Source organism: Chiloscyllium plagiosum, unplaced genomic scaffold, assembly GCF_037043375.1.
Source record: "Chiloscyllium plagiosum isolate Xiang-an unplaced genomic scaffold, Cpla_swu_hap1 HiC_scaffold_33, whole genome shotgun sequence".
NCBI classification, from domain to species: Eukaryota; Metazoa; Chordata; class Chondrichthyes; order Orectolobiformes; family Hemiscylliidae; genus Chiloscyllium; species Chiloscyllium plagiosum.
Genome location: NW_028270171.1, coordinates 13460320 through 13478424, shown reverse-complemented (window position 1 = coordinate 13478424; position 18105 = coordinate 13460320). Strand labels below are relative to the sequence as shown.

Sequence of the window (18105 nt, the reverse complement as noted above, 5' to 3'; positions counted from 1 at the left end):
TATTAGGCAAACAGAGGCCAGGGAAGTTTCCATACCTTGTCAAAAGATTAGGTCCAGACATCAATTTCCCTAAATCTTTGATTCCAAGTTCATTTCCAGATTTGCCCATCAAGTGTTCATCTCCACATCAATGCCTTCCTTCACTTTAGAAGGACTCCACAATTTGGAATCAAAAACTGCATGTGGGTGACCAGATCTGTTCATCTCTTTCTTATAGGCTTTGGGTGAGGTCCATGAGGTTCTGGTTTCTACCCAGATGGTGGAACTAGCTCATGATATAATCTCAATTTGACTGGTTATAGCTCCCAATGGAACTCTAACATGACCAGGATATTCTAAATGCTACTGTTTTCTTTTACCTGAGCCCAGACTTAGGAGCCCATTGGGGTTCAGACCAGCACAGGGACCTGTGATCTTCACCCCTTGCCTTGTTACAGCCCTTAGCAGTGGGGTACACAGAGTGGCTCATTTCTCTGTAGTCTGAATCAAACATGCAGCACCTGATGAGCACCTTGATGAAATACCCATTCGAGCACAACTAGGAGTCAACCCACAGCAGGGGGAGTTCTTCCCAGCAGTAGCAATGTTATCCCACTGTATCTCCCTCACTTTCATGTACCTCCCTATCTGAAGACTCACTCCTAACACCGCTCCTATGCTTTCAATAGACTTCATGCCTGCCCACCCAGAGCTGGGATAATTCACTGCAGACACACAGTCCTGGGAGTCAGCTGAGGAAATTCTCCTGAGCTGCATTGAATTAATGCACATGCTCTCATCGTCACCTTCAGCTGAAATGAGCAGGATGACAGTGATCTGGGAATAATGCAGCAATGCTTGAGGTTAGATGCTTCCATTTGATTTACTCTTGCTGCTAAAGTCAGCAGTTTGCAGTCCAAGCTGATCCCAGCTTCCCATGTGCTGAAGGATTCTCCTGCTGCAGTTTGATTTGACCCAGTGATGTTGCAGGAGCAGTGATTTTGCTCCAAGTTGGGGAGTGCTGTCATTCTGAAAGGAAACCTGGAGATGCTGACTCTCCTGTACAGCTGTTCCTTCATCTTTGGGGGTTTCAGGGATCGTGGGTTAGGGAGGGGGCTCTCCTGGTGATTGTTTGAGTGAATTTTGGAGTGAGCATACACTGCAGCCTTCAGGGAGGGTTTAGGTCCTTAACATATTTATTCCACAACGTAAAACCTTTTATTGTAAACAATCAAGTCATGCCGACATACTCTCTACAGTGCAGGCTGAGGCCATTCAGCCCATTGAGTCTGCACCAATTATCTGAACAGCATCCTGTTCAGACCCACCCAATTCTCTTAACCCTGCATTTCCCATGGCCGATTCACCGATCCTGCACATCTTTGGACTGTGGAAGGAAACTGGAGCACTCATAGGAAACACACAAAGGCACAAGGAGAGCATGCACACTCTATGCGCCCACACACTCACCCGAGGCTGGAATCAAACCCAGGTCCCTGGCGCTGTGAGGCAGCAGTGCAAACCACTGAGCCACCACACCATCCTAAAGAAACATGCTGTTGCACACCAGTAGAGTCATAGAGTCATACATCACAGAAGCAGACCCTTTGGCCCAACCTGTCCATGCCGACCAGATTTCCAAAACTGTACCAGTTGCCCTTGCTTGCATTTGGCCCATGTCCCTCTAAAACCTTCCCATTCATGTATCCATCCAACTGTCTTTTAAATGTTAGAATTGTACCCACCTCCACCACTTCCTCTGGCAGCTCGTTCCATGTCCACAGCACCCTCTCTCTGAAAAGGTTGCCCCTCACGTCACTATTTTAATCGTTCCCCTCTCACCTTTAGCCTATGCCCCTCTAGTATTGCACTCCCACACCCCATCACAGGGTGGTTTTTATTGCTCAATCTTCAGTGTGCCAATCAGAAGGCTGCGTTTTGTGCTCAGCCACAGTTACCCTTCAGGAGGTGGTGATGAGCTGGTTATTACAGCCCACCTGGTGTGGGAGAGACCAGAATGCTGCTGCTGCTGCTGCTGCTGCTGAGGGGGGCTTCCGGGACTTGGATTCAGAAACAGTGATATTATTCCAACTCAGGATGGCGAGAGATTTCCCTGGGGCTTCGTCAGTGTTCTTGGGGCTGCATTCAGCCAGAAAATTGGAAAGAATTCCACCACTTTTCATAACTTTGGTCTTGTAGATGGTGGAGAGGCTTTGAGAAATTCGCAACAGAATTCCCAGCCTCTGACCTGCTCTCATCGCCATGAATATTTATCAGGGCTGACTCTGACCATGGTTCCATGTATAATACACAAACTTGTAACTCAATCTGACAAGTAATGGCTAGACTGTAACCTGGTATTTGAATCAGATACTGGGTCAAAGTAACTTGCTTCCACCAATCCATCCGTCAAGGCTGTGATCATACCCTAACATTGAGTGGGGAAATTCAATCCCCAAACCCTCACAGCCCACCACTCCACTGGAGGCTGCTCAGTTCAACACAATCAACTTTATGTTGATGTGAGAAACAAAAGCTCACTCACTTTAATAATTTCAGTCCGAGACCAAATATCTGAATCAGTCGTTTATTTGTACACTCGCAAATGGGTGCCCTGTCCAATTGCCAGGTACGGCAATTAGAAATGCACAGTATATCCCAATAAACTCTTGCAATTTATACAGTTTCTTTTCCCATATGTTTTCCTTATTCCATTGTTTGTTCCCTGCTTCGCTTACGTCACTCATTTCCTTAAGACTGATCCCACAACTTCTGTTTATCCTGTCTTGTCCGTGACAAACTCTTACCTCTGACTCCCATAAGGGTGTTTGACGTCAGTCTACTGTAGGTTATTGATTAGGCATATCTTTTCTTCTATCAGCATCTATTTCTATCCTGAGGCCACTTTGACCTCTTTGATTAGGGTTTGTTCCTGTGTCTCCGCGTAAGCGGGGAAACAGATGTTTTCCTGTTTGCCCATGCATCCACCATTGTTCTGTAATCACGTCTCATGCTAACATACCATTTTCTTTTTGCTGAATATATATTTTCTCATTCCTGTTCTGTATCAGAATTTATAGTTGCAGAAATAACATTAATTCATTTATATCCCACATTGAGATAATCTCATGTCCATTAAGATGTGAGTATGGACCACATCGAGTTGGGAGGCCAGTTTCTGAGCTGTACGTTCGACAGAATACAATGTAAACAGGATCAGAATCAGAATCAGAATCTCTCCACTTGGAAACACCCTTGAGTTGAGGGCTAGTTCATCTTGAAACAATTAAAAACTGAACATGGAGTTGAAAAGTTGATCATGCAATATGTTTCTAACAGCAATTTAAACATGGAGGCCTGAGGCCTACTACATGGCTAAGGCACTCAGCACATTTAGTGTTTTGGTTTGTAAACTGGGTTTCCTGAGACCTAAGGTCACAGAGATAACAGCAGATTCAGAATGGATCCACAAAGTACATCAGTTGCCTGCACTAGATGACCCAAAAGCACTTCATTTCTGTCACTGTCAATCAATAGGCAAATGTTTAATGTCAACACAATCTAGCCATTTTCCAATGGACTCCCAACACTGTCATTCAGAAGGTAGGAAGACAAATCCCCCAGAGTAACAAACTAACAAAGTTCTGCAAATCTGTTTTCAGCATGTCTTAATACACAAGCTCAAATACAATAGTGAAATTTCAGAGTATGTTTTAATCTCATTTTCAGGTAGATATACTCAGAGAATTTGCACTTGTGTAAGAGGTCAATCACTAATTTCATCATCCACCAGTTGTCAATTCTAATTGGCTTCTGGATCTAATTCCCATTCTGCGCTGAATGGACATGGCAGCTGATCGATTGATTCACAAGAGTGATTGGCCATCACTGATGATGTCATTTCCTGCTTAATAAAATGAGGTCTGCTCCTGGAATATAAATAAAAGTCCAAAGGCTGTGGTGATTTAGGTAGAGTTGGTGGTAGTTTTAAGTTTGTGGTTGGCCTGTGACTTGTCTTGGGTCGGCAGGTAGTGCAATATTTGTCACAAAATGGCTTCCCAGGTTTGTCAAAACTATCACCAGGATTGTGAAGCTGCTGTCAACAAGCAGATTAACCTGGAGCTCACTGCCTCCTATCTCTATCAGTCTTTGGTGAGTGTTGTCTCTATTTATAATTGCTTCTATTATGTGAAGTAAAGTTTTCCTTATTTCAAATCAACTTGATACTCCTGTAGATGGACTTTTGTCGCTCTTACCTGTTTCACATTTCAAGATAAATGTGATGTTACAGCAACAATGGGGTGTGATACTGATGTGCAATAATGTATGCAAGGTGAAGTGTTCTTGGTTAGTGTACAATTCCCTGATATGGCTGTCATAGGTAGTAACTGTCACTTCCCTATGGTTGTCAAAACAGGATATTTTACAGGAATAGCTTAGAAACCATTTAGGTCAACCATATGGATGTATGCATTGACCAGCTGCCTTTCTGCTGCTTTAATGTATTCTGGTATGCTTGGTTTATTTTCTGCTAATGCTAAATAAACATCATTCTAGATTTGAGACTGTGAAAGGGAGTTATGGTAGTGTTTATCAATGATACTTGGCTTATCTGAGCAGAGATATTTAATGTCAGCCTGTGACTGGCCTCTGCTTAAGTAGGCTCCAGTTGAGGCCTATTTAGCTCTCGGTATTATCCACTTGTGGGGGTGGTCAGGTAGCCACTTGTCCATCCCCTCACCTGGAGGAAGAGTCAATTTGCTGAAGTGTTGGTGTACCCACAAGGTGGCTGAAGTAGTCTGAAATTTGACTCTGACTGAAGAATTTGATTCCATTAAATCAGGATGGAATGAGAATTAAAATGACCCACTCTTTTCCAGTAATGATTTGCCCATGTCCTTCTGAAGTGTTAGAATGTCCTATTGGGAAGGTGTTTAGTGAGTGCTGCAGAATACCTGGTAGATAATGGACACCTGAAGGGAGGTGGAGAATGCAGTACCAATGGAGTGGGCTGTTTTATCCTGGATGGTGTCTCACACTCAAATGTTGCAGGTACACTCACCCAGACATGTGGTGCATATTCATCGCACTCGGGGCTCCTCTGTTTTACAGGTCCTCTCTCATGAGATGGGAACGAAGTCCCGAGAGCTCTGATGGAGGTGGGAACAGCTTTCATTGGTGAACCAGTTAGCTTTTAATAAGGATGGATCACTCACTTCCACTCCTACTGGAGTCGTGTCCCTTCATAATCCAGACTGGGACCCAACAGTTGGGGAAGGATCTGTCAAAACCACTAAGGTTGCCCAGACCCGAACCTTTCCTCATTAGAAAGGCAGTTGTATAGTGTATAATCCAGGGGTGATGCAGCTGGTCAAACCATTCTGCTTTATAAAAACAACTATCTACATTCTCTGGTAGAAGCACCAACAAAAGGAAATGGGAATTTAAGACAATCCAACTACTTGGAACTCAATTGCAACATAACAAAGGAGCTGTTCCCATACCCACAACAGCCCAAAAACACCCCCTTTAGTAAATGGTAAATACAAACTCTGCTTCTTGCTGGCAGGAGAGTTTTCAGAGCATTCATGTAAGAAACATCTGTTGAAGCATGGAACCTAGTTTCAGAGTAACAGCTTCTCTATGAGCAGTTTCTGCCTGTTAAACCAAGATTGGAGAATAACTGGCCACTCCCCTGTCATTGTTTGAAGAAGCTATTGCCAGACATAGCAACACCTCTGCCTTTATGACCCATCTTGAGGGGGACACAAACCAAAGATGAAACAAGCTGCTTGAAGGAGTAGCATTAATGTAACATTCACTTGGGAGCATGATGGTTCAATGTATGAGTCAAATGTGGGTGTAAATCTAATGGCTTAAACTGCTCAAGTCAAACCAAGCATAGTGCATTTCAGTTTACCTGCAGATGGTGTCACCAGCTTGATGTAATGGTTAATCTGAGTTGCATGAGGTTTTCCCTGTATCGGACATTTCCCTGATCAAATTACACTTTTCTAATCACTCAGTTGCTTGCTTACAATTCAAAGGCTCCTTGCACAGGCTTTGCTCAGCAAACCCTGGGTCCCCTTTCTTTCATTCCATTCCACTCATTCCCTTCCATACTCTGATTATGAACACATCTGTACCATAGATTGGAGCAGTACAAACAATCCCAATGATCTACAAGTTGCACAAAACGCTCTCGCTCTCTCTTGTGCTCTATCCTGATTAAATTAGTGCCAGCAGTGTCAAACATCCACGTTTCTAGTTTAGCCCCAAAGGAACAATGCAGTTCCTTGCAGCAGCCTCATGGTTACTTTCTCATTGAATGGTAGGACAGGTTTGAGGGGCTGAATGGCCTACAGTCCATGTTCTGATATGTTTTGTATCTACTTTTTCATTCAGAAAAATGTCCTGGTGACTGGGTATTACCCTCTGGTTAATAGTGACTGGAGTAGACTGCGCTTAGTACTCCAGTGGCTTTCCTTGTCACCCAACTGAACCCTCCCCTTGTTAAAGGTTATAAATTCAGTTGGTTTCATGCAGAATATTTGAAATCTACCATCCTAGACCGTGTCTGTACAGCAACAGACCCTCTAAGCCACTCTTCCATGCATTAATATCCTGCATTAATCCAGTCCCATTTGGCACATATCACTTTAAATACCTCCCATTCATATACCCATCCAGGTGCCTTTGAAATGTGGTAATTGTACCAGCCTCCACTATTCCTTTGGCAGCTCATTCCATACACCACCTTCTCAAAGTAGCTGCTGCTTGGGTCCATTGATGTCCATCCCTCATGTTAACCCTGTGCTGTCTAGCTTTGGACCCCCACCCCACCACGAATACATCCTGCACTCCAGTTTCCTTTATTGAAGAGCTTCAGTCCATGTCTAATATCTTGTTAGTGTTAATGAGGAGGAACACAAATTTAGTGTTTCACTCCTCTGATGCTGCACCAGACCTGCTGAGCAACTCACCAGCTGTTTAATCCAAATTAAAACATGGATGTTGCATGTCCTCAGGAGGAAGCTGGGGTTAACAGCTGCTGGCTCACTGGACAACACTGGTATATTAAAATCATTTGAGAATGCAGAGGATTAATAACTGCTTGAATAGGCAGGCAGTCTGAGGGCTAAATTAGTCTCTGCTTCTCCCAACTAGAATTGGGGCCAGTGATGTGCTAATGGGATGTAAATGGTTCTCTTTCAGATGTCGTACTTTGACCGGGATGATGTTGCCCTGCACCATTTCTCCCAGTTCTTCAAAGCTCAGTCCCAGGAGAAGCAGGAACATGCAGAGAAGCTGCTGAAATTCCAGAATCAGCGTGGAGGCAGAGTCCTCCTCCAGGATGTGAAGGTGGGAATGTTGGGGAGGGGAATGGCTGCTCTCCTGATGTGGCTTCAATCCATCAGTAACAGGGTTTGCTCATCTTGAAGGGGGAAGTGAAGAGTTGCTTGCCTTCCCATCTGATCTCTTCCATCTCCAAGTCACTGCATAGAAATGGCCCTTTCAGCTACCATATCTAGCTGACCAAACTACACTAATCCCACCTACCTGCACTTAGTCCTTCACACACTATACCCTGGCATTTGAAGTATTTGTCCAGATGTTACTGCAATGTCACTGGACTAGCTGCCTCCCCCACACTCCTCAGGTGGTGCATTCCATATTTATCAAGTTTCCTGAGATCCCACTAAACCCCTTCCTCCTCAAATCATCTTCTGGACTTGAGGATGGTACTGGCACTGCAGTATCTCAGTGCCAGGGACCCAGGTCGAATTCCAGCCTCTGGGAACTGATCAAAGATGTGCCAGTCAGTTTGGTCATGCTAAGTATCCCAGTTTCCAGGGATACACAGGCTACATTTTTCCCTAAACAGGATTACAGGGTTGGGTGTGTCAGTGTGGGACCCACTGGAGGGTTGATGTGGACATATGACTGACTTCACCTCACTCGGGATTCTGATCCTTAACTGTCCTTTGTTTCCATGTTTCAGAAGCCAGAGAGGGATGAGTGGGGTAACGGTCTGCAGGCAATGGAGGTTGCCCTGGATCTGGAGAAGAATGTGAACCAGAGTTTGCTGGATCTACACCAACTTGCCACTGCCCAGACTGACCCTCATGTAAGCTTCACCTCCTCAGTCTCATCACTGCCTGACCCTCAGGGCAACACCTCACTGGTTGGTCTTTGTGGGTTTGAAATTCAATAATAAACACGTGCAAAGATGTGATTTGGTGATGCCAGTGTCAAACTGGGGTGTACAACGTTCAAACTAACACCAGGTTATAGTCCAACAGGCTTATTCCGAAATTCCTGCTTCCAAAATAATATTCTTTGACCACCTGAAGAAGCAGCACTCTGAAAGCCAGTGCTTCTGAATGAACCTGATGTGACCTTTTTTAATTTGTCCAGATATAACATTGTAACCACCAGTGTGGATCTGGAATGATCAATATTACAACTCCTCAGCAAGGAGGAAATTGGATTATAATCTGGTGGGAGTGCTGAAGTGACATTGGCCACTGAATCCTCACTCAGGACCGTTGCAGTGGAATGATCACCATTCACCACAATACAACTTGGCTCCACTTAAATGGCAAGATGTGCCAGCTGACTGGCTAATATATCCGCCAGTACAAAATCTCTAGTTTGGATTTTGGAGTTGTCTAGAGCTATTACTGCCCAGTATGTTTTGCAGCAGGATTCTAAATTGTCTTGGATTGTGCTAATGTAATGAGTTGTAATATTCCTGTGTTCCAGCTGTGTGACTTCCTGGAGACCCACTATTTGGATGAGGAGGTTGAGATCATCAAGCGACTTGGGGACTACATCACCAACCTGAAGCGTCTGGGAGCTCCTGAGAATGGGCTGGGAGAGTACCTGTTTGACAGGCTCTCGCTGGAGGACAGCAATTAGTGGGACATGGGGTACTGTCTGCTCTTGTCTGAATGCATTACTGACTTCACTTGGACAATCTGGCTCCTCCCTAGGGAGAAGGAATATGTTGGCAAGAATGTAATGGCTGTACGACCTGAATGGAAATGAATAAAATGTTCTATTGATCTTGCTTTTTGTCCATCATTTGAGCCACTGACCCTTCTCTCAAATTTGTTTGCATCTTTGGGGGGCTTGATGTCAATCATCCTGCAATTTGGCTCACATCACTAGACCAAATGTCTCCTCTTCACTCTTACCTCAGCCAACACTCCACACCCCACTGGACAGGAATAACTAGATGGAGTTTTTGTAACTAAAATTCAAGCTATCGTGCCCCACATGAGGTTGGGTATTTTACACTCTGGAGTATTAAACCTTTTTTAATGATTCTTTTGTCCAACAATAATACTTTTTTGCCTAAAACTGTAGGCATTAGTTCAAACAGTGGGCAGGGAGGCTTCCATACCTTGTCAAAAGGTCAGCTCCAGACATCCATTTCCCTCGACACCCCACATCTTTGATTCCAAGTCCATTTCCAGAATTGCCCATCAAGTGTTCACCTCAGCATCAATGTCGTCCTTTCCTTTGACAGGACTCTGCAATTTGGAATCAAACACTGCATGAGCTGGGTGACCAGATCTGTTCCCTTCTCTTCTAGGCTTTTGGGTGAGATCCATCAGGTTCTGGTTTCTACCCCGATGGTAGAATGGTATGATCTCAATTTGTCTTGTATAGCTTCCTATGGAACTCTAACATGACCAGGATATTCTAAATGCTACTGTTTTCTTTTACCTCTGAGCCCAGTCTTAGGAGCCCATTGGGGTTCAGACCAGCACAGGGGCCTGTGATCTTCACCCCTTGCCTTGTTACAGCCCTTAGCAGTGGGGTACACAGAGTGGCTCATTTCTCCATAGTCTGAATCAAACATGCAGCACCTGATGAGCACCTTGATGAAATACCCATTCTGGCACAACTAGGAGTCAATCCATGTACCTCCCTATCTGAAGACTCACTCCTAACACCGCTCCTGCACTTTCAATAAACCTTAAGCCTGCCCACCCAGAGCTGGGATAATTCACTGCAGACACACATTCCTGGGAGTCAGCTGAAGAAATTCTCCTGAGCTGCATTCAATTAATACACATGCTCTCATCGTCACCTACAGCTGAAATGAGCAGGATGACAGTGATCTGGGAATAACACCGCAATGCTTGAGGTGAGATGCTTCCATCTGATTTACTCTTGCTGCTAAAGTCAGCAGTTTGCAGTCCAAGCTGATCCTAGCTTCCTCCCAGCTTCCCATGTGCTGAAGGATTCTCCTGATGCAGTTTGATTTGACCCAGTGATGTTGCAGGAGCAGTGATTTCTCTCCAAGTTGGGGAGTGCTGTCATTCTGAAAGGAAACCTGGAGATGCTGACTCTCCTGTACAGCTGCTCCTTCATCTTTGGGGTTTCAGGGATCGTGGGTTCGGGAGGGGGCTCTCCTGGTGACTGTTTGAGTGAATTTTGTAGTGAGCATACACTGCAGCCTTCAGGGAGGGTTTAGGTCCTTAACATATTTATTCCCCAACGTAAAACCTTTTATTGTAAACAATCAAGTCATGCCGACATACTCTCTACAGTGCAGGCTGAGGCCATTCAGCCCATTGAATCTGCACCAATTATCTGAACAGCATCCTGTTCAGACCCACCCAATCCTCTTAACCCTGCATTTCCCATGGCCGATTCACCGATCCTGCACATCTTTGGACTGTGGAAGGAAACTGGAGCACTCATAGGAAACCCACACAGGCACAAGGAGAGCACGCACACTCTATACACACACACGCACACTCTCTGCGTCCACACACTCACCCGAGGCTGGAATCAAACCCAGGTACCTGGTGCTGTGGGGCAGCAGTGCGAACCACTGAGGCACCACACCATCCTAAAGAAACATGCTGTTGCACACCAGTAGAGTCATAGAGTCATACATCACAGAAGCAGACCCTTTGGCCCAACCTGTCCATGCCGACCAGATTTCCAAAACTGTACCAGTTGCCCTTGCCTGCATTTGGCCCATGTCCCTCTAAAACCTTCCCATTCATGTATCCATCCAAATGTCTTTTAAATGTTATAATTGTACCCGCCTCCACCACTTCCTCTGGCAGCTCGTTCCATGTCCACAGCACCCTCTCTCTGAAAAGGTTGCCCCTCAAGTCCCTATTTTAATCGTTCCCCTCTCACCTTTAGCCTATGCCCCTCTAGTATTGCACTCCCACACCCCATCACAGGGTGGTTTTTATTGCTCAATCTTCAGTGTGCCAATCACAAGGCTCTGTTGCGTGCCCAGCCACAGTTACCCTTCAGGAGGTGGTGATGAGCTGGTTATTACAGCCCACCTGGTGTGGGAGAGACCAGAATGCTGCTGCTGCTGCTGCTGCTGAGGGGGGGCTTCCGGGACTTGGATTCAGAAACAGTGATATTGTTCCAACTCAGGATGGCGAGAGATTTCCCTGGGGCTTTGTCTTTGTTGTTGGGGCTGTATTTAGCCAGAAAATTGGAAACTATTCCACCACTTTTACTTGTAGATGGTGGACAGTGTTTGGAAAGTCAGGAATTGAGAAATTCACAACAGAATTCCCAGCCTCTGACCTGCTCTCATCGCCATGAATATTTATCAGGGTTGACCTCGGACCATGGTTCCATGTACAATATTCAAAGTTGTAACTCAATCTGACAAGTAATGGCTAGACTGTAACCTGGTATTTGAATCAGATACTGGGTCAAAGTAACTTGCTTCCAGCAATCTATCCGTCAAGGCTGTGATCATCCCCTAACATTGAGTGGGGACCTTCAATCCCCAAACTCTCACAGCCCACCACTCCACTGGAGGCTGCTCAGTTCAACACAATCAACTTTAGGTTGAGACACCCTCATGTCCATATAGCTGTGGGTATGGGCCATGTTGAGCTCGGAGGCCAGTTTCTGAGCTGTACATTCTACAGAATGCAATGTAAACAGAACCAGAATCATGGAGACAGAAAAGTTGATCATGCAGTATGTTTCTAACAGCAATTTAGGAATGGAAGCCTGAGGCCTACTACATGGCTGACGCACTCAGCGCATTTACCGTTTTGGTTTGTAAACTGGGTTTCCTGAGACCTAAAGTCAAAAAGATCACAGCAGATTCAGAAAGGATCCACAAAGTACATCAGTTGCCTGCACTAGATGACCCAAAAGCACTTCATTTCTGTCACTGTCAATCAATAGGCAAATGTTGAATGTCAACACAATCTAGCCATTTTTCAATGGACTCCCAACACTGTCACTCAGAAGGTAGGAAGACAAATCCCTCAGAGTAACAAACTAACAAAGTTCTGCAAATCTGTTTTCAGCATGTCTTAATACACAAGCTCAAATACAATAGTGAAATTTCAGAGTATGTTTTAATCTCATTTTCAGGTAGAAATATTTACAGAATTTGCACTTGTGTAAGAGGTCAAAGGTCAATCACCAATTTCATCATCCACCAGTTGTCAATTCTAATTGGCTTCTGGATCCAATTCCCATTCTGCGCTGAATGGACATGGCAGCTGATCGATTGATTCACAAGAGTGATTGGCCATCACTGATGATGTCATTTCCTGCTTTATAAAATGAGGTCTGCTCCTGGAATATAAGTAAAAGCCCAAAGGCTGTGGTGATTTAGGTAGAGTTGGTGGTAATTCTAAGTTTGTGGTTGGCCTGTGACTTGTCTTGGGTAGGCAAGTAGTGCAATATTTGTCACAAAATGGCTTCCCAGGTTTGTCAAAACTATCACCAGGATTGTGAAGCTGCTGTCAACAAGCAGATTAACCTGGAGCTCACTGCCTCCTATCTCTATCAGTCTTTGGTGAGTCTTGTCTCTATTTATAATTGCTTCTATTATGTGAAGTAAACTCTTTATTTCTAATTAACTTGATGCTCTTATAGACTGGCTCTTGTCACTCTTGCCTATTTCTCAATTCAAGATAAATGTGGTGTTTACAACAACAATGGGGTCTGATACTGATGTGCAATAATGTATTTTCCTATTTATGTTCAGTGATGTTTCTGGGGTGCAGTGTCCTTGGTTAATATACAAATCCCTGATATGGCTGTCACAGGCAGCAACTGTCACTTCCCTATGGTTGTCAAAACAGGATATTTTACAGGAATAGCCTAACCATTTTGTGGGTGGCATGATGGCACAGTGGTTAGCACTGCTGCCTCACAGTACCAGAGACCTGGGTTCAATTCCCACCTCTGGCAACTGTCTGTGTGGAGTTTGCATGTTCTCCCCACTTCTGTGTGGGTTTCCTTTGGATGCTCTGGTTTCTCCCACAGTCCAAAGACCTGCAGGTTAGGTGAATTGGCTGTGCTAAATTAACTGTCTTAGGTGAAGAGGTAAAATGGGTCTGGGTGGGTTGTTCTTCAGAGGGTCAGTGTGGACTTGGGCTGAAGGGCCTGTTTGCACACTAAGTAAACTAATTTAGGTCCACCATATGGAGGTATCCATTGACTAGTTGCCTTTTTGCTACTTTAATGCATTCTGGTATGCTTGCATTTTCTGCTAATACCAAATAAGCATTTTACTAGTTTTGATACTGTGAAAGGGAGTTATGGCAGTATTTATCAATGATACTTGGCTTATCTGAGCAGAGGTATTTAATGTCAGCCTGTGACTGGCCTTTGTGTAAGTAGGCTCCAGTTGAGGCCTATTTACACTTCTGTATTATCCACTTGTGTGGGTGGTCAGGTAGCCACTGGTTGTCCATCCCTTCACCAGCAAGTCAACTCTTCCTCCAGAAGTGTTGGTGTACCCACAAGGTGGCTGGAGTGGTCTGAAACTTGACCCAATGACTGAAGAAATGGAGACCATCAAATCAGGATGGTATGAGAATTACAATGGCCCATGCTTTTCTTCCAGTAATGATTTGGCCATGCCCTTCTGAAGTGTTGAATGTCCTATTGGGAAGGTGTTTAGTGAGTGCTGCAGGGTACCTGGTGATAATGGACCTTGAAGGGAGGTGGAGAATGCAGTACCAATGGAGTGGGCTGTTTTATCCTGGATGGTGTCTGCTTGAATATTGTAGGTACATTCATACAAACATGTGGTGAATATTCATCACACTCTGGGCTCTGTGTTTTAAAGGTTCTCTCTCATGATCTGAGGATGAAATCCCGAGAGCTCTGTTTGTTTGATGGAGGTGGGAACAGCTTTCATCGGTGAACCTGTTAGGTTTTTAATAAGGATGGATCACTCACTTCCACTCCGACCGGAGTTGTGTCCCTTCATAATCCTCAACCAACTGTTGGGGCCCTGTCTGGATCTGTCAAAACCACTAAGGTTGCCCAGACCTGAACCTTTCCTCATTAGAAAGGCAGGTGTATAGTGTATAATCCAGGGGTGATGCAGCTGGTCAAACCATTCTGCTTTATAAAAACAACTATCTACATTCTCTGGTAGAAGCACCAACAAAAGGAAAGGGAATTTAAGACAATCCAACTACTTGGAACCCAATGGACTCAATTGCAACATAACAAAGGAGCTGTTCCCATACCCACAACAGCCCAAAAACACCCCCTTTAGCAAATGGTAAATACAAACTCTGCTTCTTGCTGGCAGGAGAGTTTTCAGAGCATTCATGTAAGAAACATCTGTTGAAGCATGGAACCTAGTTTCAGAGTAACAGCGTCTCTGCTACGAGCAGTTTCTGCCTGTTAAAACAAACCAAGATTGGAGAATAATTGGCCACTCCCCTGTCATTGTTTGAAGAAGCTATTGCCAGACATAGCAGCACCTCTGCCTTTATGACCCATCTTGAAGGGGACACAACCCAAGGACAAAACAAGCTGCTTAAAGGAGTAGCATTAACATAACATTCACTTGTGAGCCATGATGGTTCAATGTTTGACTCAATTATGGGTGTAAATCTAATGGTTTGAACTGCTCAAGTCAAACCAAGCATAGTGCTTTTCAGTTAATCTGCAGATGGTGTCACTAGCTTGATGTAATGGTTAGGCAGCATCCAAGGAACAGGAGAATCAACGTTTCAGGCATAAGCCCTTCAGTGCTCCTGTTCCCTGGATGCTGCCTGACCTGCTGCGCTTTTCCAGCAACACTTTTTCAGCTCTGATCTCCAGCATCTGCAGTCCTCATTTTCTCCTGATGTAATGGTTAATCAAGGTTGCATGAGGTTTTCCCTGTATTGGACTCTTCCTTGATCAAGTTACACTTTTCTAATCACTCAGTTGCTTGCTTACAATTCAAAGACTCCTCGCACAGGCTTTCCTCAGCAAACCCCGGGTCCCCTCTCTCTCATTCCATTCCACTCATTCCCTTCCGTACTCTATGAACACATTGTCTGTACCACACATTTGATCAGTACAATCCCAATGATCTACAAGTTACACAAAACTCTCTCCTGACTAAACTAATGCCAGCAGTGTCCAACATCCACTTTTCTAGTTTAGCCCCAAATGAATAATGGAGTTCCTTGCAGCAGCCTCATGGTTACTTTCTCATTGAATGGCAGGACTGGATTGAGGGGATGAATGGCCTACAGTCCCTGTATTCTGATATCAGTTTTGTATCTTTTCATTCAGAAAAATGTCCTGCTGACTGGGTATTACCCTCTGTTTAATGTTGAATGGAGTAGATTACACTTAGTACTCCAGTGGCTTTCCTTGTCATCCAACTGAACCCTCTCCTTGTTAAAGGTTACGATTTCAGTCGGTTCCATGTAGAATATTTGAAATCTACCATCCTAGACCTGGTCTGCACAGAAACAGACCCTCTAAGCCACTCTTCCATGCCAGCCAGATATCCTGCATTAATCGAGTCCCATTTGGCACATCACTCTAAATACCTCCTTCTTTTATGGAAGAGTTTCAGTCAATATCTAATATCTTCCTATTCTAATGGTGTTAATGAGCAGAAACATGAATTTAGTTTCTCTCCTCTGATGCTGTGCCAGACCTGCTGAGCAACTCCAGCTGTTTAATCCAAATTAAAACATGAATGTTGTGTGTCCTCAGGAGGAAGCTGGGGTTAACAGCTGCTGGCTCACTGGACAACACTCGTATATTAAAATGGTTGAGAATGCAGAGGATTAATAACTGCTTGAATAGTCCATCTGATTGAGGGCTAAATTAGTCTCTACTTCTGACAACTAGAACTGGGCACAGTGATGTGTTAATGGGATGGAAATGGTTCTCTTTCAGATGTCGTACTTTGACCGGGATGATGTTGCCCTGCACCATTTCTCCCAGTTCTTCAAAGCTCAGTCCCAGGAGAAGCAGGAACATGCAGAGAAGCTGCTGAAATTCCAGAATCAGCGTGGAGGCAGTCCTCCTCCAGGATGTGAAGGTGGGAATGTTGGGGAGGGGAATGGCTGCGCTCGTGATGTGGCTTCAATCCATCAGTAACAGGGTTTGCTCACCCTGAAGGGGAATGAAGAGCTGTTGCTTGTCTTTCCCATATGATCTCTTCCATCTCGCACTCACTGCATAGAAACAGGCCCTTTGGTCTACCATATCTATGCTGACCAAACTACACTAATCCCACCTGCACTTAGTCCTTCGCCCACTATACCCTGGCATTTGAAGTATTTGTCCAGATGTTGCTGCAATGTCACTGGACTAGCTGCCTCCCCCACACTCAGGTGCTGCATTCCATATTTATCAAGTTTCCTGAGATCCCACTAAAACCCTTTCTCTTCAAATCATCCTCTGGACTTGAGGATGGTACTGGCACTGCACTGACTCAGTGCCAGTGACCCAGGTCCAATTCCAGCCTTTGGGAACTGCTCAGTTTGCACATGGCACAAAGATCTGCAGGTCATTTTGGTCACGCTAGGTTGCCCAGTTTCCAGGGATACACAGGCTACATTTTTCACTAAACAGGAATGGGTTGGGGCAGTGTGGACCCTCTGGAGGGTTGATGTGGACAAATGGGCTAAATGACCTGCTTCATCCCACTGTCAGGATTCTGATTCTGATCCTTAACTGTCCTTTGTTTCCATGTTTCAGAAGCCAGAGAGGGATGAGTGGGGTAACGGTCTGCAGGCAATACAGGTTGCCCTGGATCTGGAGAAGAATGTGAACCAGAGTTTGCTGGATCTACACCAACTCGCCACTGCCCAGACTGACCCTCATGTAAGCTTCACCACCTCATTCTCATCACTGCCTGACCCTCAGGGCAACACCTCACTGGTTGGTCTTTGTGGGTTTGAAATTCAATAATGCAACATTTGGGGAGATGTGATTTGGTGATGCCAGTGTCAAACTGGGGTGTACAAAGTTCAAACTAACACCAGGTTATAGTCCAACAGGCTTATTCAAAGCTCGAGCTTCCAAACTATACTCTTTGACCACCTGAAGAAGCAGCACTCTGAAAGCCAGTGCTTCTGAATAAACCTGTTGGACAAAACCTGGTGTTGTGATTTTTAACTTTGTCCAGATGTAACATTGTAACCACCAGTGTGCATCTGGAATGATCAATATTACAACTCCTCAGCAAGAAGGTCAAGGAGGAACTTGGATTGTAATCTGGTGGGAGTGCTGAAGTGACATTAGCCACTGAATCCTCATTCAGGACTGTTGCAGTGTAATGGTCACCATACACCACAATACAACTCCGCTCCACTTAAATGGCAACATGTGCCAGCTGAGAGGCTAATATATTCACCAGTCCAAACTCTATAGTTTGCTGGATTTTTCAGGGTTGTCTAGAGCTAGTACTACCCAGTCTGTTTTGCAGTGGGAATTCTCCAAACTGTCTTGGATTGTGCTAATGTAATATTCCTGTGTTCCAGCTGTGTGACTTCCTGGAGACCCACTATTTGGATGAGGAGGTTGAGATCCTCAAGCGACTTGGGGACTACATCACCAACCTGAAGCGTCTGGGAGCTCCTGAGAATGGGCTGGGAGAGTACCTGTTTGACAGGCTCTCGCTGGAGGACAGCAGTTAGTGGGGTGTGGGGTACTGTCTGCTCTTGTCTGAATGCATTACTGACTTCACTTGGACAATCTGGCTCCTCCCTAGGGAGAAGGAATATGTTGGCAAGAATGTAATGGCTGTCCCACCTGAATGGAAATGAATAAAATGTTCTATTGATCTTGCTTTTTGTCCATCATTTGGACCAGTGATCCTTCTCTCAAATTTGTTTGCATCTCTGG

At 44.8% G+C, this 18105-nt stretch overlaps 1 pseudogene; it reads left to right on the top strand.

Moving 5' to 3' along the window:
• The first annotated feature begins 4029 nt into the window (after positions 1-4029).
• On the top strand, positions 4030-17897 carry LOC148141220 (ferritin, middle subunit-like; annotated as a pseudogene).
• Positions 17898-18105: the final 208 nt, after the last annotated feature.